At 38.2% G+C, this 23,543-nt stretch overlaps 1 protein-coding gene across 6 annotated transcripts in view; it reads left to right on the top strand.

Moving 5' to 3' along the window:
* Positions 1 to 23,543, top strand: part of LOC132705393 (uncharacterized protein CG43867) — a 146,114-nt gene that overhangs the window by 74,958 nt on the left and 47,613 nt on the right. The window lies entirely within an intron of this gene.

Genomic DNA, 23,543 nt, shown 5'->3' with positions numbered 1-23,543 from the left:
AAGGACCTCGACGGCAACTTTCCCTCGTTCGACGCGAAGAAAAACAAGGACGCTGATGCCGGAAATTGAATTTGAATCGATCGACTGGAAATGCCCCGGGCGGAAATACCACGCAACAAGTAAGCAATCCCGCGGGAGGGGTGGGGGGATGGTTTTTAAACAGCACGTTCCGCACTCGGCCTGCTGTCGCAGGAAAAATAATTTTTGCGGTATTAGTTTTGATCAGGCGGCAACCTGGGATTTTTTTATTTTTTTTTCTTCAACTGACTCATGAAATAAATCCAAAAGCAGGTCAAAAATCTTTTACCAAAAACGTTCAGAATTTTATAAAAACAAACATCTATTAGAAAATATAAAATTAAATATTATTTATTAATTTAATAGTAAAATAAAAACTGGTAGCACCATCCTTTGCAATTCGCTGATAGCATTTCCGCCATATGTTGAAAATATGAACACAGGATTGCTAAAAAACACAGCAGGTCGAAAATAGTTCGCAAAAAAACGGGCAGAATTTTTGAAAAACATAATTAGTGTTAAAAATATGAATCTAATTAATAAGTATTAGTTGTAATAATAATATAAAATTTGATAATGCGATAGAAACTTTTTACCTGGTATAAATACGTTGCGAGTCAACTTGGTGCCGTGAAAATATGCTAGGCAGACGTATTAAAAGTTTTCGAGTCATCATTAAAGTTTAAGCCCGTCGAGAGCACCCTTTATGCAAAAATTGACTGAAATTATCCCTAACCTTTCCGACGGAGATTACTGCGCGTCGAGGGCAAACAAACCTTAAGAAGTTTTCTCCTTTTTCTTGTTGCAACTCGTACATATAATCAAATGCAACGCGGCGAAACGGAATAGCCCGAGAAATAAAGTTTTTCAATTTTATTTTCGACAGCACGCCTCATCAGTTCGCGTCGACTTATTCTAAACGTTGCCATATTTTTTTTTTTAATTGCGCATATTCTGAGCTACGTTTTCTTTCCTTATGTAGTCGACCCAGGGATATAAGAGAGTAGAAAACACGAATTAGGGAACCTAATGTAATTGCAACTACCCGATGCTGTCATTCATATGGATTGATGTCCTGGTTTTGAAGATGCAAATAAATATCTGTATTTCTTTAAATTGTTTTATTAATATACTACATTTTATAGTAAACAAGACCTTTTTTACCCGTAATGTGTTTTTAACAAACTATAAGTCGATAAAGTTAAATCACTTTCATTTGGGATATTGATTGATTGGTACCAATTCACTACGTCTATCTATATCTATATAAAGAGAAAAATAATTCAAAGAATTCATAAGAATATTGAAAACGTAATGTTAGTGCTTTAAAGAAAAAGTAACACCCTAAATCCTAAATGTTATTAATACTTTAATATTAACATTCAAGAAACGTACTTTCCACGTGCGGCCGTCAGGACCTCGCTCGTGTTTCCAAGCCGAACTATGCAAAATACAAAACGTCCGTGCCCTGGCATGGCATGCCAGGATACGAAAGAACGCCCGGTATGCACGTGGGCATTAATTATTTTGCGCCCGGCTAATTAGTCTGGCCTGCATTAAAGAACATTCCGGAGCGTCGTCGTTAACCGGGAATAATTACAGGAATTTCGATGCTATTTCTGTTTTTCGACTCTCTCGGTCCCGAGAAAACGAACGCGACAGCTGTTGCGGTGCCTCGTTTTTTGTTCTCGGTTTCGTCTTGAGCTTCTCGAGCTTTTTGAGCAACAACGCGAAGCAATTAAGCGACGAAAAGCTCTTTTAAATGATACCCGATTTGTGGTTATCGTGGAGTTTTCGTTTCTTTTACCTTCTCTTTCAGCGTTTTTTGTAATAAGCAAATTCTTTTTGCGAACTTAATATTGAACTAAAAATTTTAAGAAAGCAATAATATACATTAAAATTAAAAAATAAAATGCAATTAAAGAGGTTAGAATTAAAATTTAAATCATTCAGTATTAGAAGATGGAAAATTATTAGTGATAAGAATGGAAATAAGGTGTTTTAATGCTGGGTCCAGTGACTCGGACTGAGATAGTTTTACGGCTCTGTACACAAGAGAGATGATATCCGATGAATTTTGGCCCGGATGGTGATGTGACAATGCGCTAACGTATCGGTCCGTTGTGCGAAGATTTGGGAAAACGTATGTTAGGATGTATACAGTTTAAATGTCGCTTGACCATGAGGCCAAATAACAAACGTATTATGAACGTAATCTTGGTTATAGATGGAAAGTGTAGAGGGCTTTCTTCTCAAAGCCTTCCATATTCGCGATGACTGGTGATAATGGAGAAACCATAGCTGTTCCCGACGTTTGTTCATAAATTTTGTTTGTTTGTTATAAAAAATATGTTCCAGGCAAGCATTTTTCAATTAATTGGTTCCAGATTCTCAGATTTTAATCTATCTGAAATGATGTTGGGAGTTTCAGGAATAGGGAGTAAAGTAAAGAGGGATTGTACTCCGAAACTAACCAGAATATACCTGAATACTCTAAATCTGTTATTCTTATCTTTTTATCTATCAGAATCCGTGAAAAAATCTGTAATTCTAAAATTCCTCGACTCTACAGACTCCCTAAGATTCACAACAATTGTCAGCACCATTGGTTCTCCAACATATTCCCTTGCAAAATATCTAGCTTTTATATTAAAACCTTTTACACGGAAAACTGATAGCTTCGTACTTAATTCCTTTCATTTCATTGATCAATCAAAAAGATTAGATCCATAGGATATTCTAGACGATTCCGACGTAGAATTCTTCTTTACTAAAGTCCTATATATTAAAATTCATGAATCTGGAACCATCTTAATTGAAGAACAAACGTCTTCGCACCTTCCATCTAAAACAAAAATTATGGGAACGCTACGTTCGTGATACTTTTGTTATTTATAATCGTGGTCAAGAATCCGTACTAAATTTTCTTAGTCATTTAAACTCCGTACACAATAACGTACACCGTGTGCCAAATAAAACGATCCACTATATGATCTGGAAACCCATAGGAGATACGAAAAAGAGTTTCGTACAAAAGTTTCTTAGGCTCTCCTGTATATTTAAAATATTATAACTTTGTTGATACAGGGTGTCCCAAAAGTGTCCGCCCTGACATCAACTTTGTTATTTTAAATGGAACACCCTGTATATATCGACATTTTTGGAATCTTTGGTTAAAATAAAGGTCACTTTCTTAAGAAATTACTATACGAATTTTGCATAGTTTAGGCAGAAATTGAGGCTATGTGTTTTTTTTTTTCATATTTTGATTGCTCCATATAAAATTGTGTTGTGAAGCTATTGATCCAGGTAATGCAACGAAAATTTAACCTTAGATTAAGGATGTGATGCACTACTCAATCAGTTTGATAGATGCGCCTCAGCTTACATATATGGCAAAGAATATATTGGAGAGTCCGGACGAACAGCATATGAATAATATGAAGGAGCCTTAAGACCACAAAGCCAAATAGTCTCGTGAGAAGCTGCCGAACACAATGGCGAAACCCGACATAAAATTTTATTCGATAGAACTAAAATTCTTCTTCTTGTATGTAATAAATTCTTCTACCAAAAAAAAATATGAGAATTTAGCTCATTTAGCTCCGCCCCCTTAAATAATATATAAGCAGGTACAGAGTAGAATGCGAGCCAGTTTTAGTTAAGGTCTGAAGATGCCAACAGGATGATTGGCGAAACGTCAGAAAGTTCGATTAAACAACTGACGCAAGAGGAATTCAGAAATTTTGTAAATGAGAAAATGTATTGCCAAATATTTCTGCAGTAGCACTTTGCTTGCCTTGCCAAGAAAAATTGGTCCCTTGCTATGGACACCGACGGTTGCTGTCTCGCGTTAGTAAGGGTTGTTGTCCACTTATCTATCACTGCACAGGGCGACGCTTCCCGACAAAATACGGATAGAATTGTCGCAACGTGTAAGTCTCAAATCTTAGACAATATCGCTAGAGCATATATTTCTCGCTTCTTAGATTCCAAAGGTCAAAAGAGTGCGATGAAAACGTTTTTACATGGTCTTAAGTGGCTGTTATTTTGAGCCTCTAGGTGTTTGAGATTTGGTACTTGCACAACGTCGAAATTTTGGTGGAGATGATCTTCCTGCTTGTATCAATAAACCAAACCACAATACTCGTAATGAGAAAAACCAGAATTCAAAACTAAAATCATCAAAAATATGGTTTTCTTAATCTTAGTCGGACTCACAGCAGTTATGGCATATGTAATATCTTTTCCCTTCCGTACCAGTTTCGTGAGGCCATAATGTACATCCTGCTTGACATTGCATCCAGCTCTCTCGAGATCGACTTGATGATGAAATTTGATGTCGAATCAGGTGGTATAATGGCCTTTTTCTTCCCTTTATCTTTACATTTCTCCTTATCTATATTCTTCTTTCCACCCACTATTCTGCACTTTGCGCCATAATCTTTCTAATCAGCAATGTCCACACACCGAATTGGTGAACGTGAACTTATTGGTTGAAAACGAGATTTCAAATGACGATATGCGCATGATATTAAATGCGTCATCTCAATATTTTTTTCATCGTCGCTTCAAAAATTACTGTTTTATCAGCATAGGCAGGGCCTCTACATAACTAGTAGCATTCGAAAAGTATTCTTAAAAGTAATATTCTGTTTCATGAATAAAATAAAAGAAGAAAAAGTCTTTTATCTTGCACCAACATTTGCAGTTACCAGCGGTCAGCTATTCGTGTCATACGTTTTAATCGCAATGCCGCCATGAAATGATTTTGTTTTATATCAGTATCATCCGTAAATGAGTTTGACAAACATTCGCTCTGAACTTTTCCCGCACAGTTTGTCTATAAATAATGGTTGGTCGTGGCCCGAGGGACTTGAGTAAACGACGGTATACAATTTTCTTAATTCCGACTGGCGCGTTACAAGTTTGTTGTTGTCTGCGTATGTTTTGGCACGTACTTCATTAAACTTTTCAAACTTAATGAGCAAACGCGCCCCGCAACTTTCAGTATGTTAATTAAATACAAATGTTTGCCGTCGTCCGCAGGTGTTTGTTTTAATCGCGAAATAATTTTACTCGGTTCATTGATTAAGGTCCGTGCGCCATTATAATCCGGTTCCCTGCATTGAATAGTTAATGGGTGAAGTGAAATGGTTTTTAAAATCAAATTTTAGGGTTTCGGCTACAAAGTAACAGTTAAAACTAAATTAAAAATCAAAGAAATACAACAAATACTGAAAAAATAAAACTTGTTACAAAATGTTGTATTTTTGGTTAGTTATAAGTTAATCAGAATTAAAATAGATATTAAATAAAAGCTTAAATTCATAAAAAAATAAATTTAAAAGATACAAACCAATACAAAATCTAAGTGGTGTCAAGAATATTGTATTTTGGTAGTTTCTTCGTTACTAAATAAAAATGTTTACGTTTTGCTAAAATATTCTTATTAATATCGAGTACTTTGGTCTCTTTTGATTTGTTTTTGACATTTTGACGATACCAATTAATCAATAATCATTGAAGTGTCAAGCATGGATAAATGTTAATATTACAATCGACTATCACTACTAAAATTTTACGTCCGTTAGGGGTAAGCGCGTCTATAAATCGGACACCGATTGCTGTTCAAATTTTAATACCCGAACAATAATTCGTTTTTCCTTCGCATTCCCCCATTCGGTGATCACTTACTGGGATCCCTCGTAACGTAAACAAATTGTAACGGGGTGGGAACATACAAATAGTCCTGGGGACGCCCACCGATCCGTCTAGATAATCTCTCCCGCAGGTCGCAGACGACCGCCGATAAATCCAATATAATCCCTCTCCCACCCCTAAGCAATGTCGGAATCACTGTGTGTCAATTGCCTGGTTACCACCGACTTAACGTTCACTGAGTCACTGTGTCGTGTCGAATTAAGTTCCACCGAAATTAATGGCGTTTAAGCGACCCCCACTCCCCAAAATCTATAAAAAAGCGTTTAGGATTCGTGCACTAGGAGAATTTTCTGATACATATGCGCAATCAATATCCTTAAATCTTCACGACCAATTTGTTCAGAGAATTGATTCCGGTAAGGAAATCAGACCCTTTAACAATAATAGTATCAATCTAAAGCTACAATAGAGGAGGGTGAGGCAACACTCTGGTGCAGAAGTCTGGAGTGTGAAAGAAGTAACTACCGCCATCGGTAGTAAAGTTATCAAGCGAAGAAGAATAAGTTATTCGAGGAACCTCGACAACAATAATATGTAAAGACATCTCCTCTATATTATTTGTAAAAGTAGACAGGTTACACAGGTTTAAAATTTTAAATTTAGGTATTCATCGGTACTTTAAAAACAGTTTATTCTCAGTAGCTCTTTTGAAATAATTGTTACCAATGCGTTTTATGTGACGAGGTAATTTATTCTAGTTCAAGTTTAAACAAATCCTAATTGATTTACTAAGACGGTATCGGGGAATCATTAACTGGTATGCATTACGCGTTGCGTAGGAATGAGTGTTAGACTCACCAGAAAAACTTGATTTATTAGAGTGAATCTCGGTTAGGAAGTAGATGGTAAAGTTATAATATGAATGCTGTGAAAATGTGTTCGACAGGATTCTCTATAGTCCAAACGAAGAAGAATTCGAAGAATTGAAGACTGCATAACTACATCCGGCCCATATGGTGCATTTTAGAGTAAAATAAAGCGAAATGCACACTTCTTATTACTTAATTATTAAGAGATCGCTTAAGCGTTCGCATCATAAACAGTGCGGATGACAATGATTTACAGAGCGAGTCAATATGAACTGACAATTCAATCTATTGTCAATAGTGATACCGAGCAGGGTGACGCTGGTGTCTTGCGTAATATTAGCATTTCAGGAAACTAAGAGATTTTAGTTCAAAAACAAGTCATTTGCCGCAAAACAGGTTCACGCCCGTGTCTCAGCAACATTATTTCTACATTTCTACTGTTCGGTTCTTCTGAAGGCGAACTTCCCTTAGACAATTGAGGTGTCGTCTACAAATAGTGTACACTTGATGGGCTTTATAATTTGTGCAAGATCATTTAAGGAAATGAATAATACTCCAAGCATTATTCGCAAAAAAAAGTTCAGAAGATGTCAAACTGAAAAGTCACCAATCACTTGAATCCTTAAAAACTGAGAAAAATATTTTTTTCCCTCTTCTTTTTCTTCTATATGTGCCGTATCCTATAAGAAGGTTGGCTATCATCATGGTGATTCTCACTTTGGACGTGCAATTGATGTACGGTGGTACCAGTCTCTTAAGTTTTTCAACCATGAAGCGCGCCTTCTCCTTACACTTCTCTTGCCTGGTATTTTTCTCTGAATTGTTAGTTGTAGCATGTGGTATCTTTTTCCGTGCATAACGTGATCCAGGTAAGCAATTTTCGTTGTCTTTACGGCCTCAACTATCTCTGTTATTTTATCCACTCGTCTTAATATCTCTACATGTGTTACTCTCTCTGACCAAGAAACTCTAAGCATGCATATGTATACCCACATTTTAAAAGCCTGCAGTTTTTTTAAGTCGTCTTTGTCCGTTGTCCACGACTCCATTCCATAAAGAAGGATTAAAAAAATATATGATGCTAAGTTTGATGTTTAGATCTCTAGCGCAGAATACTTTTTGCATGTTGGTACATGCAGCTTCAGGGCGAATAATGCTTCCCTTATTCCCGTTGCATTCTTGAACCCAATCTGACTTTCGCTAATGTAAAGCTTGTTGTATAAAAATATCTTTAGGACTTATAGTCCTGTGGTCACTGCATTCTCTTGCATTCGGCTTTTTCGGAATAGCTAATTGGGATACGCCCGTTTTCTAAACGGTATTAAGGAGGTTCGTTCGTTCCTGCTATAAATTATCGACAAAACTATCTACTGAAGAATTGTGCCGAAAGTGTCACTTTACACGTCAGCTTCGTCAACCACGATCGCGAACCACTTTGGACATTTCATGTACTTTAGCCACGGCGGGTTTTTGCCATGGTATTTTGACGTCAGTTCTAACAGTCACGTGACACGTCACTCAATTCAAGTTCAAGTATGCGTTTCACAAAAAATGTTGGGCTCGACTGCTAGGATCATTCGCCCATTGCCGACTTCCGTCGAGGATCTTCGCTTTTGGTCATTGACCAACACGTACAAAGAAGGCATATAACCAATATTTGCTCAACTAGCAAAAAAACAAATTTGACCGATACCAAAAAAAACCGACACCCCCCGCTTCCACCGCGGACCATCCGGGCCCATCCGGCCTCCATACCGGCGTGAACGGGGAAAAACGACGAGGCCGACGACGATTATAACTTTAAAACATGCACTGAACACTAACAACACTAAGTCCACACAGTGGAAATAGATATCAAACTTTTGAGGACGAATACAAGGGATTCTGTCGGGAGCGAACGGAGGTTAAACCGCCGCGTGCAATGCTCCACCACAGAATCCGACACGTCACTCGTGCCGTTTTCCACCAACATTTTCGTTTGTCGGTAGAGCTTACTTATCCAAACGGAGATTAAATTCAGCACTCTATTTTCGGCCCTTGTAACGACCGTCCTGTAGGATCCCGGTGGGTAATTTTTTAAAGGTTCCCGACGGATATAGGTTTTCCTCTACGAAGAGGCGAATTAATCAAATGATAATAAATTGGGAAAGGAATCGAATCGAGGCGAGTCTATTTTTTTCTCGCGTCAAAATTAGCATCTGTCGTTTCATTCTCACGGGCTTTACAAAGAATTCAATTTAATATCCCCTTTGTGAAACCAATTTCATTTAAGGAGTAATAAGAGGGACGGGCGGGGGAGTTCCGAAACTTTTATTAAAATTTCTATTCAGCGTCTAGTTCTTAACGACGTATTTTACGATACCATTATGCATAGTAGATAATATAACCGTGAATATTAACTATAAAAGAAAAGTGGATTTTTAGTATCCGAAGCAGTGAAGTGCAGTTTAATTGCGTAGTAAAACTTAAAAAGTTACGAACATTTTCGTTAGGCTTCACCTGCTCTTTACTTGGCAAGCTCGAGTAGATACGCTTCACTTTAATATTTCTTATGTTACAGGCGGGGTGTTGTTTGTAATGTTATAGTGGTGAATTTTAGACCAATTTATAAAATTATAGCAGGTAAGTTAGAACTCACCATTTTGATTTTACGTATGATGTTAGAAAAATTTCCCCCTGCCGATTGTCGTAAAAACCAATGGTTCAGGGGCGACTGGTAGATATGCGCTGCAGTGCTGTAGAGTTCCCAAAAAATTAAGAACTTACATGAAAAATAAAATGAGGTTTAACCCCGCCCTCCCTCCCGCATAAATAGTGGTATAATTTCTAATTGTAGTAACCAAGATTGTAATCATCACATTCACCTTCCTTCCAAACTTTGAAGATTAGGTCATCGTAATCTTCGTTGTCAATGACAAAATTTTTGCATTGTTGCAGATTTGACATGGTAAATTCCAGTATATACAAATAATTTTCTATGCAATTTGGAAATAATCCCAAACCCAAGTTTACTATTTGCATTTGTTTTATTTCGCGCAGAATCGGTTTCGGAGTTAGATTCTAATTAAAAGCGGAACTTTCTCACTCACGTCAAAGTTCCTATCCGTCTGCCGCCACCGTCGTCGGGGGGTCGCAATTTCTCGCATGAAATGAAATAAATTGAAGCAAACGATCAGACGCGAGAGGAAACAGTCGCAGCAATTTGCTACATTCGAACCAAATAAATAAAAAACATCAAAGGCGGTGCCTCTCTCCGGCGAATTCTGCACTGATGAAAGCATAGAAATTAGCCGGAGCACGTTTCAGTGGCGGCTCGTTAATTAACCGGAACTAGACTCTTGTTGCTGGCTCTTGGTTTATAGCAAAAGCAATGCAGCATCACCCTTTTCTAGTCCCTCGCAGCCCTTTAAATCAGAAATAATAACAATAGGTACTGGATTAGGTACTGCGAAAAATAATTCCCCCATGTTCTATTTCTGAACGCGAACAAAAACTACGACAATTACCAGAAATGCAGCTGAAATGCAGGGCGTTTTAGATGTTCTAATACCTTGAAACTTATACGTAACGCCTCCCTTCCAAATTGCAAAATATTTATTACCATTACCTTTGTAACTTGGTACGTTGATTAGGCATTTTTATTTCTCATTGTTATGTTTGCTTATACCGTAACCCTATTGCTAATAAAATTGTAGTAACAATGGGTGTTTTTTTTTTTTCGATGTATAGAACTTTAAGTTGGCATTACTGTTCAAGATGGCTACCGATTTAACAGCTTTCAAGTGATTTATTCTCAGTTTGGTTTGGCAATTCATCATGAATAGACTCACGCCTGAACAAGGCTTGCAAATAGTGCACTTTTATTTCGAAAATAATGGTTCTGTGCGGACTACGTCCATTTTATCGTCGACAAAATCGTCCATCGGAGCAGTTAATTCGATTAACCATGCAACGTTTTCGCACCACGTTTACTCTTATTGCTAACTCTCATCCCCAGAGACGCCGTACGGTGCGAACAGAAAAAGCTATTGCTGCTGTAGACTGTAGCATTGAGGAAAACCCGAATGAGTCCATCCGCCATCGAGCACAGGAAATGGATCTGTGTCCATCCACTTTATGGAAGATTTTGCCTAAGGATCTTGGTTTACGTGCTTACAAAATCCAACTCGTGCAAGAATTGAAGCCAAACGATCATCAAGTAAGGCGTAGATTCGTCGGATGCATCCAAAACGAGATTGCCGTTGTTCCCGATTTTCATAAGCGAATTTTGTTTAGCGAAGAAGCGCACTTCTGGTTAAATGGCTACGTCAACAAACAAAACTGCCGCATTTGGAGCGAAGCTAATTCTCAAGTGTATGTCGAAACACCGTTACATCCAGAAAAACTAACTGTTTGGTGCGCTTTATGGGCTGGTGGAATCATTGGTAGGTACTTATTCAAAAACGATTATGGCCAGAATGTTACAGTCAATGGTGATCTGTATAGAGCTATGATTACTCTCTATCTCTTTACTATCTCTTTCATTCACGGCGCAACATGTCACACAGCTCGTGCCACAATCGATTTATTCAAAGACACGTTTGGTGTCCGCCTAATTTCACGTTTTGGACCTGTGAATTGGCCTCCAAGATTTAACACCGCAGACTACTTTCTGTGGGGCTATGTAAAGTCATTGGTCTATGCGGATAAGCCACAAACGCTTGACCATTTGGAAGACAACATTCGCCGTGTTATTGCCGATATACGGCCACAAATGTTGGAAAAAGTCATCGAAAATTGGACGTCCCGATTGGACTACATCCGCGCCAGCCGTGGCGGTCATATGCCAGAAATCATATTTAAAATGTAATGCCACAAGATTATCTTTCGGATAAATAAAATTCATGTCAATCGAATAATCCATCGTTGTTTTATTGCAACTTAAAGTTCTATATATCGAAAAAAACACCCCTTATAATATATCTTCTTTTTTTCTTTTAGTTTGGATAGTTTTTTAGCCTGGGCAGCAATGGTGAGCCGAGTAGAAGATGAATAGAAGTTCCAAACGATGATATTTCACAAATCGTTAAGAATCAGGTTCGGTTCGTTGCTTGAAGGATGTTCATAAATTCTGCATGCACGCTACTGCCGCGACGTCGTCGCAGTTCACGCAGACTATGCCCGAGACGGTTTCGTACAAACGGCGACGATATTTCCAAGTCCCAAACGGTTTACTTTCTCGTCGACTTCTCGTTTGTTTAGCTTCTCCTCTCTGATCGTCTTATTTCACGGCTCGCAAATTTCAAATGCCCATCCTTTCTGCAGGAGTTGGACGGCGCCTCCTCCTTCTCCTCGCCCACCCCCTCGCGCCACCCGCCCCCTCTATACACATCTATTTCCTCGGGTAGCCTGTCAAACTCGTGTTATATTTTCCCTGCGTTCGAGCCGCCGTCGAATCTAAGCCGGAAAAGTCTCGGATAACAGCAATTTAAAGCGTTTTTCCGTCCCATGTATTTGACTGTCGTCCATTTTTATCGGTGCTCCGTCATTCGGATCGGCCCCCTTAAGTGGCTATTATTTTTGGTTTTGGTTACGAAGGATGCCTTTTTTGATGGTTTAGTGAAGATTCTTCAGATGCAGGAGAGAATGGTAATCTCTTCGTAATTTTCTAAATCCTGACCTAGCTGTAATTTTTTTGTCTTGAATTGTAGTAGTGGCATTCTGCAAGATTGATGGAACTAGAGCCCAACATGTATTGAAACCCACTGTTGAATAAGACACCGATATCGTTCCTGTTGAACCCAAATGATATTTACTAACAACTCTGAACTTCTGTTTATTCATAATTGAATTCCTGTCAGAATAGTCATTGTGGCAATCTTCTGTTCTACATGGAAATAAGTGTAGAGGACTCATCAAGCGTTATTTTCAAATCTACTAAAGATCTACTAGATATAACAATATAGAAAATTTCTCAAATATTTTGCCGTAGATTTAGCTAATTTTCAAGTTTGGATTTTGTTTAGTTTTTGAATATTTTAAATTTTGTCAGCTATATATCAATCTTATTCTGAACAGAACACTTAATCTACTCCAACTACCATATCTTTGTAATTATATGATGTCAGCACCTCGATTAGTTGCTGATAATGCTTTTCTTTAGGCAATAATCAAATTTAAAATATTTTCGTAAAATACGCGGCGTTGCCACGTTTCGCAAAAATTATGCTTTTCTCAATTTTCTTAAAGAACACATTGGATTTTCGAATAGCCACTTTAATAGCATTTTCAATTATATGACATAGTACGTGTCTCTCACTCACCGTTTTGGCTTAATTGACAGATAAAATTAAAAACTGGGTATAAGATTTAACTTATTAAGATATGAAACTGGGAATTTGCTCCTTATCAACTTGTTCACAACCGATTTGGAGCATTGTTAAGAAGTCATTTTAAAAACAGCTTTGCACAATGTTGCCAAATTTCGCAAATTACTTATTTCTACGTTTAAAAAATTAACAATAACTGCTAATACTTACAAGTAAAATTAATTTAATTAGTTTTTCAATAGGTCCGCCGTTTTGAAGAATACCAGTAGTATATGCTATTTCTAAATGGTATATAGCATTTGAGACGTAATTTGTTTCAATTCCACTTCCAAAACTAACCATATAATAAAATTTAAAACTGTTGCCTTGGTTACCTAAAATAAACGGTGCTGCTTATCGTCCAGTAGAAACGAAGCGAATGGACGGTCAGATAATATAGTAATTCCTTCTCGTCGACATGCTCGTACATATAATCGACAATACTTTGATGATAAGAAATTGTTCATCTGGTGATTTTTTCTTATAAATATGCCAATAAGACATCTTCACAAATATTTACAACCTTTTCTTTCAGGTAATTTTTCCACGGATTCCTCTAATACTATACTTTTTATAAAACTTCTGGATTCCTCCTGCGTCGGTTTTTGTTGAGTCGAACTTGCTAACTTTTCGCCAATCATCCTGTTGGCTTCATCAGAGCTCGACTGACACTGAAACTTTGTGCACATGCAAGAATTTAATTATATGAACTTTTAATCAAACTCCATTTTTGAAAATCAAGATATTGTCTTTAAATTTAAGCTACAACCTGTCAAAAAATCGGAGTCTATCCCGTAAGTAACCGCAAAGACTCGTAAATGGTCAAAATGTAATGTTAACCCTTACTCCGCAAAGTCCTGAGACAATCAAAGACTATTTTTGGTTCGTGTTTAATTCGCAAACTCATACAAAGTAAACAGCGTGGCGCAGCAAAATTTGAACGTGACACAAAACCGACGGGAATATATGTCTCGGTACCGGACGGGCAAAGCTCTCGCAAATAGAGACACGGGTAATAGAAAACTGTCCATATAAATGCGGCTCTAAAATCGTTCGTCTCGGGATTGGTTGCGAATAAATATCTCGATCCAATAACAAATTGCTATCAGATACTGGAACCGAGTGTACTTGAGTTAGGAACACAGAAATAAATTGGAAAGCGGGAAGGTTGAAATTAGAGAGAATGCGGAAGTTTGATCTGCTCGATCGTTCAAATTATTGTTATGGTCGTCAAGCTTATTAATCAGATACAGGTTAAAACGTATTGCCGGTTTTAGGTTTGGGAAATGTATGTCCTTCTCTTTTTCTTTGTTTATTTTTTTAACTCGATTCTCCTGATGGGAAAAGTGTTGTGAGAGGAAAACACATATAAAAGTGAAATAAAATCGCTTTATTACTATTTAATTTAATTATGATTTTGCTCTCTTTTTCTAGGTATTTTGGTATCATTTTTTTGAATCAAATGTTAAGTTAAGTTAATAAAGTTAAATTATCAACTGAAAAAATTATGTTATTATGTACAAATTAATTGATTTCGCACACTATATAAACACATGTACAATTTACCTTTGGCGTTACTCTTTTTATGTAGATTTTGTAAATAAAAACGAACTAGTACCAGAAAAATGAAAACTTATTACTTTTCATGAAGCCCTTTCTTTGCCTTATTTTTTCTCTCCTATTTATTTTTGATAGTAGTTGCAGTTTTTGAGACATTGTTCATTAATTACTAAATTACAAATTAAAAAATGTCCATTAGTAAATAGCATGTTTTTTAATTTTAATTGACAATAGCAAAAATGCCTTAAATGTAAAACTACGACGCTCCTTGCCCTGTACCCCAAAGTGAAATAATAAATATACACAAGATTCATATTTTTATTATTAATATTAATAATTTTTTACAAATGTAGTGTTGGGACTGAAAAATTGAACGTGGTTAATTGACCACTTTTTAATCGACTAGTCAAAAAATGTTTTAAATAGCATCTACAGTCATTATTTAATAATAATATGATTTTATAATAAATTATTATGATTATGTGAGGTCTAATTTATCTATCAAGGAATATTCGAATACGATACTTAGCGATTCGGGAACTCCCAGTAATATCGACTTCATTTCGTTCCCGGAACGACGCGACAGCGGCGTAACGCATAATATAAATATAAAAAATAAATAAAATATAAATTTCATGATATTTTAAAAATTATTTCGATCAAATGACCGATCAATTAACACAAAGAAAAATGACTGGTCAATTCCACACCCTTAGTAAAGACTTTAGCTGTTTTTAGACATCAAATAAATTTACCTGCCCGCTTGCTTCGTTAATCTTTCGACCATATAGCAATTAGATTGAATTTTCACTCAAAACAGTGAACAGAGTGAAGAAATATATTTACGCGTATAATTGGTTGCATACTTACGTATCGAAGAAAGTTAAACCATCTCTCCCATTATTAAAATATAAAAAATATTAATGTTTGAGATTAATTAGAGGCGGAAAGAATGGTACAGCACGTGACCCGGCCTCCCAGTTTGTTTGTATTGTTATTATTTACACGGTCGCTCGGCAACGCTGGCATCGTAAAAGCACGTACCCTTGCAAATACGTCGACGCGTAATTTAAAACCGCCCAATTTTCCCGTTAAAAATACAGCGCGCCGTTTTTGTAAATAATGTTAAACGGCGATCGAAAATTTGCTGCGGCCATTGCGCGCTATATTTTCCGCATTATTGCGGCGGGAAATGTTTATTTTGGGCGGTTAGCGCTGAGATAAATGGCAAAAATGGGTCCTGGGAGTTTCCGCCGATTTAGTAGCCTAATTGTGCGAATTCAGTTGAAAATAGTACGATCTTACATCTAGTTCTCTAATATTAAAAGAAGTAGTGAGAGTTTTCATAATGTCTACTTTGAATAACTGTTTTTGTATAGTTTTTAATAATTTTAAGTAGAATTGTCCTTGCTGTTCTTTCACCTGTTAAAAATCCTTCTGTATTTTCCCTGATTTCCATTAGAAAAGGAGGGTGACCGACGAAAATTTCTTGTAATCATTTTGCATATTTTTTAGAGGATAATTTAAATTTCCCTGTAGCGTGAGTGCCAAGAAGCGTCTGATCTGCCAGTGATCTTGGCTCCTAAATTTTTACGAAGGGTGTCTTCGTAGACGTGTAAATATAAATTATTTAAAATTTAGGTTCTCAGATTTTTTTGGTTAATGTTGGTTAGTTTTGATAAGTTTCGGTTACTTTTGGTTTTACTTCGACAGTCAAGTTCCCCGGCTGGCTAAACGTTAGTAAGTGTTAAGTACGTGTGAAAGATGGGTTAGGGCGAGTGTTCGTCTTATTAATATCCGCGGTAGCTGTCGATAGTATTAAATTAAAAACCCCCAATTGTTTCTTATCCAAAAATGCAACTGTTCCGCAGAAACAGTACTCGCCTTTGTGAAAAGTATAACAGCTTCTTCTTCAAATATGCAATATGTGTGTTTAAGTTTCATCAAAGCTGTTCTTGTGTAAATAGGTCGCAGAGTTCTTGTGTTTTCTACATACTATTCGAAAGTATGCAATGTATGACCATTGCTTACTTTCGAATATATGAATATTACGCATAATTCCTCTACATTTTTTTAATTATTATTAATATTCCAATGTCCAAGATAAGTATGTATACGCAATATTTTGCACAATTTCAAATACTTATGCAAGGTTTTAAAAACAATATAAATAAATATAAATGAATTTAAAAAATTCAAAACAACACAGATTTGTACATATTATGTACTAGAACTAAACAGAGGATTAAGCCAGCGTTTATCATAGCGGTATAAAATTAGAAAGGCGAAAACTAGGACCAGATGATGGATGTAACAATTATTTCGTCTTTGTAAAGAGTGCTCTGCTACATTGAAAACTATTCGCCCCCCTAATTCTGAACGCGTCGTTTTTATAAAAAAATAAAATAAAAACGTATAAAATAAAGACTTCTTTCGCTCAGATCTAAATGTTATCAATAAAAAACAATGTTTTGGAGGCAAAGACAGCTATCGAAAATCTGGCATTTGGCGTTTTTTAAAACAAAGTTTCTATTAGGTAGCTTAGTTTTTATTCGAATATCGACATGTACAAGCACCTATCTACTGTAAATATGATTTATACTATGCAACAATGAATTAAAATTATAGGATTATACTACGAAAACAATAAATCTGCAAGGGCCACAGCTAGATAGTTTTTTAATGTTCATCCTGGAAGAACTGAGTACGCAACTGAGTTAACGCAATTTTTTTTTGAAACAGGATGAGTTTCCAATAAAAAACACCGACCACAATGAGTCCTTAACAACGAGGCTACGGAAGTTGCCGTTTTAGGACAGTCCATTTTACAAATTTCGAGTGCAGTGGGTGTTTTTCGCAGCAGCGTTTTCAGAATTTTGATAAAACAAAAATTCCAAGAGCCACATGAAGAAGGTTTGATAAGTGAGGTACTCTTTATTGAACAATAACTACTTCTCTGGCGAATTTTTATTTGGACTAAACGGTGTAGTAAACAGACATAGTCGTAGATATTTGGCAGAAAATGACCCACGCGTAATGAAGGTGTTTCAAACACTGCAAAAATGTAACGTCTGGTGTGCCATTTTTGGTGACTATATTGATAGATTATTTTGAGGGAAACGAAAATGTTGAGTCTTGTCAACAATTATTGAGAAAACATTTTGATCCCGATAGAACGTGAATACTTACGAGGTCTGTCAATTATATTCCCGGAAAAGTGCCCGGACGGTCCGGAATATACATAATTTCTTAAAATTAAGTTATAATCCTTCGCAGTAGTCTCCCTCTAGCTCGATGCACCGGCGCCACCGTTGGATCCACCATTGGAAGCACCCCCTGAAGCCCCCTGAAGATAGGTCCTTCAGCACCCGTGTCGTGACACGTTGCACCTCCTCGACGCCGTCGTGTCGGTTGCCCTTGAGGTAGGACTTCAATTGTGGAAAGAGATGAAAGTCGCAGGGGGCCAGGTCCGGGCTGTAGGGGGGGGTGCGGAAGCGTTGGAATGCCGTTTTTGGTCAAAAAATCGCGAACTGCGAATGAGGAGTGGGCTGGAGCGTTGTCGTGATGCAGCACCCATCCACGTTCGGCCAATTCCGGCCGTGCACGAAACACACGGGCCTTCAGACGTTTCAAAACTTCAATGTAGAACTTCCCATTGACTGTCTGACCTGCTGGAACGTATTCGTGGTGTACAACTCCATTAATATCGAAGAATGCGATGAGCAAAGATTTCACTTTTGATTTCGACATTCTGGCTTTTGTGGGGCGCTTCCTCCCCTTTTCCACCCACTGCATGCTCTGTCGTTTGGTCTCAGGGTCATACTGGAACACCCAAGACTCGTCTCCGGTAATAACATTTGACATCCAGTCTTCTCCTTCCTCCTCAATTCGAGAAATCATGTCTTCACAGATGGATAAACGAAGCTCTTTCTGCTCAACTGTGAGCACTTTGGGAACCATTTTCGCGCACAACTTGCGCATCCCTAAATCCTCGTGTAGCATCTGTCGAATGGTTTCCTTGTTGATACCCAACTCGTCTTCCAACATTCTGAGGCTTACCCGACGGTCTCCGAGCACACGCACGCGCAGGCGATCGACGTTTTGTGCCGTTCGAGAGGTGGAGGGAGCTCTCTCACGTGAATCGTCCTCCACCGACTCCCTGCCTTCCCTGAACCGCTTAGCCCACTCGTAGACAGCTGTTTTTTTCAGGCAATCATCCTTGTACACGTCGGTTAACTGTTTCATAATTTCCGCGGAACTTACACCACGTTTGACCAAAAATTTGATCACTACTCTTTGTTCAGTTTTTTTAGCACACATTTTCGCGACAAGGGGTCCAAACACGCCGATGATCATAGTACTGTAACACACGAACTGAACAACCGATCGAGACGAAACTTGCACAGACTGACGCAGAAATGAATCCTCTTTCGAATGACACAACGCGAACGCCGTAGCATAACGAGAGTCGCAGTGTTGCCACTTTTCCGGGAATCTAATTGACAGACTTCGTATGCAATACAAAATGGCGCAACTCCTCTTCTGGTCGGTGGATGGCTGCCATCTAGTTCACTTATCACAGTCACTGTCACAGATTTAATCGCCCTAGACTTTATTATGGGGATATCTGAACACCAAAATGTATCCCATTCAGCCAGCCTCTATAGGTAGAAATGTAATGTTCGAAACTCAACTGATTCTCGATTGTATTGTCATATGGAAACCAATGGAAGTCAATTCGAGTACATTGTATGTTATATGTTACCATTTAGAATTGGGATCCTCTAGAAATAATGTATGGTATGATCAATAAAAAAAATTTGGGAAAGGTGACTATAGAGGGGAGGGGTTAAAGTTATAACGTCCACACATGAACAAAAAGACGCCTCCTTTATATGATTTCTGACGTGTTTTTTTCAGTTTTTCATAAAACTAACGTCTTTAGAATTATGTCGGATTAATAGTATTGGTTAGTTGAAATGCTCTTTGTAGCGGAACTAGCAAGGAAAAGAGTTCCTCTGCACAATGACGAAAACGAAAGGTAGCACAGTCAATACTCATCCTTCTCTCGTATTATTCGACATCCATAACAGAAAAGAAGACTTAAGATTTGATATTGCTTGTCACTAAGATTACCACTTAGGACAGCAGTGTAGTTAGCGAACGTCCTGAAGAAAAATTGGGCTTATATTGTTGTAAGAGTGTTAAATTGCCCTTCCACAATGCGGAATAATGCACGGCCATTATTGAATTCTCTTAATACCCCAACGCGGCCTAGCGCAATTATCGTAGCAGAAAGGCAAGACCGAGTTAACAACTATGGTGCCTTATATTGCCGTCATTAGCGCAGATTTAGTTACCTTGTATTAATTCCGGTTTACGGCCGCCCCGCTTGGGCTTTAAGCCGACCGCCTAAGGGGCCACGGTTGCAACCCCTACGCATATGTTTTTGTTACGGGGGTGCTTTAATTAAGGTGTCCCCGCCCCTCGTGGGACATTTATGTCATGGAAAGGGTCAAGCGTGGACGACACGTCAACCTGTTATGATGGGGTCCCGAAAAAGGTCCTTAATGGGGTAAATTCTGTTTCGCTAGCGAGAAAATTTAATTTTATTCAAAATTAAACTTCTCGCTCTAAAGCGTAAGTAAAAACCTTTTGTTCTTTACGGAAAAAAAAATTCGGGCGTCGTCGAAAAACACGGGGACCACTACCCGTTCCTATTTCTCTCCTTTTCCTCCCGGACGTTCCCTGTAAACTGTTTTATGTTTCCCCCTCGTTCGCGGCCCACTAGTTCGCCAAATCGCCGGCGTAAATGCGAAATTATGAGACGGGAATTAAAATTTAAATTCCCCGATAGCCCGATACAGTCGTTACGACAAACTGCCCCAATAACCGTTTCAATCTGCTGTTTAAAATTTTATTATTGCCTCTCCATTCGAGAGAGAACGGATTATAACGGAACCCGGGCTTTTATATATCCGTACGTCACATAATCCGGGAAATATGAAGAGGCTCAATACGATACGTATTCCCGAATGGCCTTTTGTGAACGTGGCTAACCGTTGTTCGCCGTCTGCGATACGGGGGTGGGGCGCACGCAGGGTATTTTTTTGTTTGAAAAAAAAAACACTCAAGTTCATTGATTTGGTTTTGTTGATTTTTTGTAACAGCGATAATTCGTACGTACGGGTGTTAAACTTATAATTGGTCGCGGAATTTCCTGCAACTTCCCCGTAATTCGTTAGAATTCCGTCCTATCTCAAAAAGTTTTCAGTGTAACATTTTTAAAAAGATTCCCTATGACAAAAATGACTTAATGAATGTTTAGATCAAAATTATACTCACAGAATAATGCATGTTTCCCATGGACCTTGGGAAACATGCATGAAACTAATTAAAAGTTAAACACATGTTTGGTACCTTGAATTGATCAGGGTTTTAGTTGTTTGTTTAAATAAGTTTTATCTACATAATGTTCTCTGACCCTGACATTGCCATTAAAATAATCGTTATTCTTTAAACAATTCGCTACAATTTAGAAATTTATTTTCTATTTCTATGCGGCAAGGAGAAATAGAACATTTTTCTCGCTCTTTGATTAGCAATAATAATAAATTAATAAAATGCGTCCAAAATAAATACTCGCACGTTTTTATAATATCTGTTCAGATATAATCCAAATTTTCATGGTCTTCATACATCGACCGCAGTTCGAAAATGTTCACTGGTAAATATTAAATATATAGCAATAATAACTATTCTCCCCTTTTTACCATGCTTATAACGAAAACATAACAAAATGGCATTAAATTTACTTTCGTTTACCCTTTATCGTTTCATTATCAATAATTTTCAAGTAAATAATAATATTTTTTTTTCGGAAAATCGGCCAACAAAATGATATTTCCCAAGCCGCTCCCCGCCGGACGACCATTCCTTTAAACGTCTGCTGAAATTTTCTTGAGATCGAGCCAGACATCTCCCTTTGTTTTCAATATCAAACCGGGCGTGTCCAATTCAAACGGAGACGGCGTTTTCGGGCTTAGCTGCAATTCATAATTCCTGATGATAGTCAGTAGTCCGAATTTCGTTTGCCACAGCCCGAAACGTTTACCTAAGACGACAATCTAATTTTTGCGAAACTCGAGAAATTAAAAAGAGGTTTAACTCACCAATGCATATCCTTGGACCTTCCCCAAATGGCAAGTACGAGCAATAGGGTCTTTTCGCTTTGTTCTCCGCGGTGAATCTGTCGGGATCGAATTTTTCCGGGTTCGGGTAATATTCCGCATCGCGGCCTATTCCCAAGTTGGAGACGATTAAAAAAGTACCTTTTTCTAGCACAACTTCGGTACCCGGGACTGGGTAGTCTCGTTCGCAAGATCGTGGTAAAATAGGAAAGACTGGATATTTCCTTAATGTCTCTACAAGAATGCGGAAATTATATTAATATGCGAAACGTTTTAAAGAGGGAAAACCCGTAATTTATAATAGCTTATCTTTTGATGATGAGCAGTTGAAAGTGCCTTACTTACCATCCACGACCCTATCTAGATATTCCATTTCGTTGACAGCGTCGTAGGTGACTTCTCCATTATACTTCTTCAAGACTGTATGAATTTCCTGCCTCAATTTCGACTGGATACCCGGGTTGATCGCTAATTCATACAAAGCGAATGTCTGGGTACTAGACGACGTCTCGAAGCCAGCTTCGAAGAAGACGTACATCTGCGCCGCGAGTTCTTCAAACGTGAGCGGATCGATAACGCCCCTGCCATCGAAAGCTTTCAACTGTTTGCCCTCTTGGGCGAGTTCGATGAGCTGATCGGCCAAATCGCCCCTTTTGACGATCTCATTGGACTTGTGCGCCACGATGTCCCTGAACATGTCCATGAAGTACTTGGTGGTATCGGTCGGGAACAGTTTGAATTGCATGGCGCCTAGAACGGTCCTGGGAACCAGCAAGACGAGCGTGTTGTTTATCCTACTCCATTGGTGATCGAAAAATTCCCTCCCCTGTTTCATCAGCGTTTGGTTCTCGTTTTTGAGGGTGTTGCTCTCCATTCCGAACGCCGACGCCGATATAATATCAGTGGCGTAACAACTGAGTACCGTTTTAATGTCGACGGATTTGCAAGTGTCCGCGAACTTATCCAATTCGACAACGAGGTCCCTGCTTATCCTTCCCATAATCTGCACCATTTGTCGCATTTTCGAAGCGGTGAACGCGGCGGGTATTTTGGCTCTCAAGTTTTTCCATCGGTAATTTTCCATGTTGAAAATATGACCGGACATGGGGTCCAAAGTTTCGTTAATGTAAAGGCCGTGATTGGGGAACGTCTGAAAATCGGATACGAGGATGCGCTTGATGATTTCGTTGTCTACCGGTACGTAGACGGGCTTCCCGAAAACGTAGACGCCACCGTGCTTCCACCCTCGTCGTTTAATTTCCAGGTAGGCGTTCATGAAGACCTCCCCGAAACCTACTTTGCCAGTGAAGAAGTCTTTCGCATTTCCGAATGGCATCGTAGGCTCCAAGTAATTCAGACCTCTAGTTTTCCAATACGAAAACCAGTATCTGTACAGTTGCACTATTACTATCGATAACACCACTAACACGTAGGTGAAGTAAAGAGGATTAAGTGCCATCACGAGTTTGTACTGAGTAAACCCGTCCACGAGCAGCTTCTTGTTATTGAAGAGCGAAATACTCGATACCGACTCGCGCAACGCAAAATGTTTTTGTCGAATCAATTAAAATTGCGCTGAATATATGGTTTGTGATTTATCGATTTGTAATAATTGGTGCGGTACTATCAATGTTTACTTGTATTGAACGGATTTGGATTTTCCTTCTCACGATAAGGAATAATAAATGCTCCTCAAACGTTATTTCTCTTTTAGTTTTTTGTGGGTGATCTAGGTCGATAAATCTACAAAGAGCGTTCGATGAGCACTGCCAAATCGTCTTTGCAACGAGCGTCTTGCACTTGGGCTCTCTTTTTTTTATTGTGCGAGGTTGTTGAGTTTCGTGACAACACATTTCTAGTATCTTATTCTCTAGCAGATTATAACTGTTTTGTTA

The sequence above is a fragment of the Cylas formicarius genome, unplaced genomic scaffold, assembly GCF_029955315.1.
Source record: "Cylas formicarius isolate icCylForm1 unplaced genomic scaffold, icCylForm1.1 PGA_scaffold_7__23_contigs__length_41026272, whole genome shotgun sequence".
Lineage (NCBI taxonomy): Eukaryota > Metazoa > Arthropoda > Insecta > Coleoptera > Brentidae > Cylas > Cylas formicarius.
The sequence above is the reverse complement of the archived record's forward strand: the minus strand, read 5'-3'. Positions and strand labels throughout refer to the sequence as shown.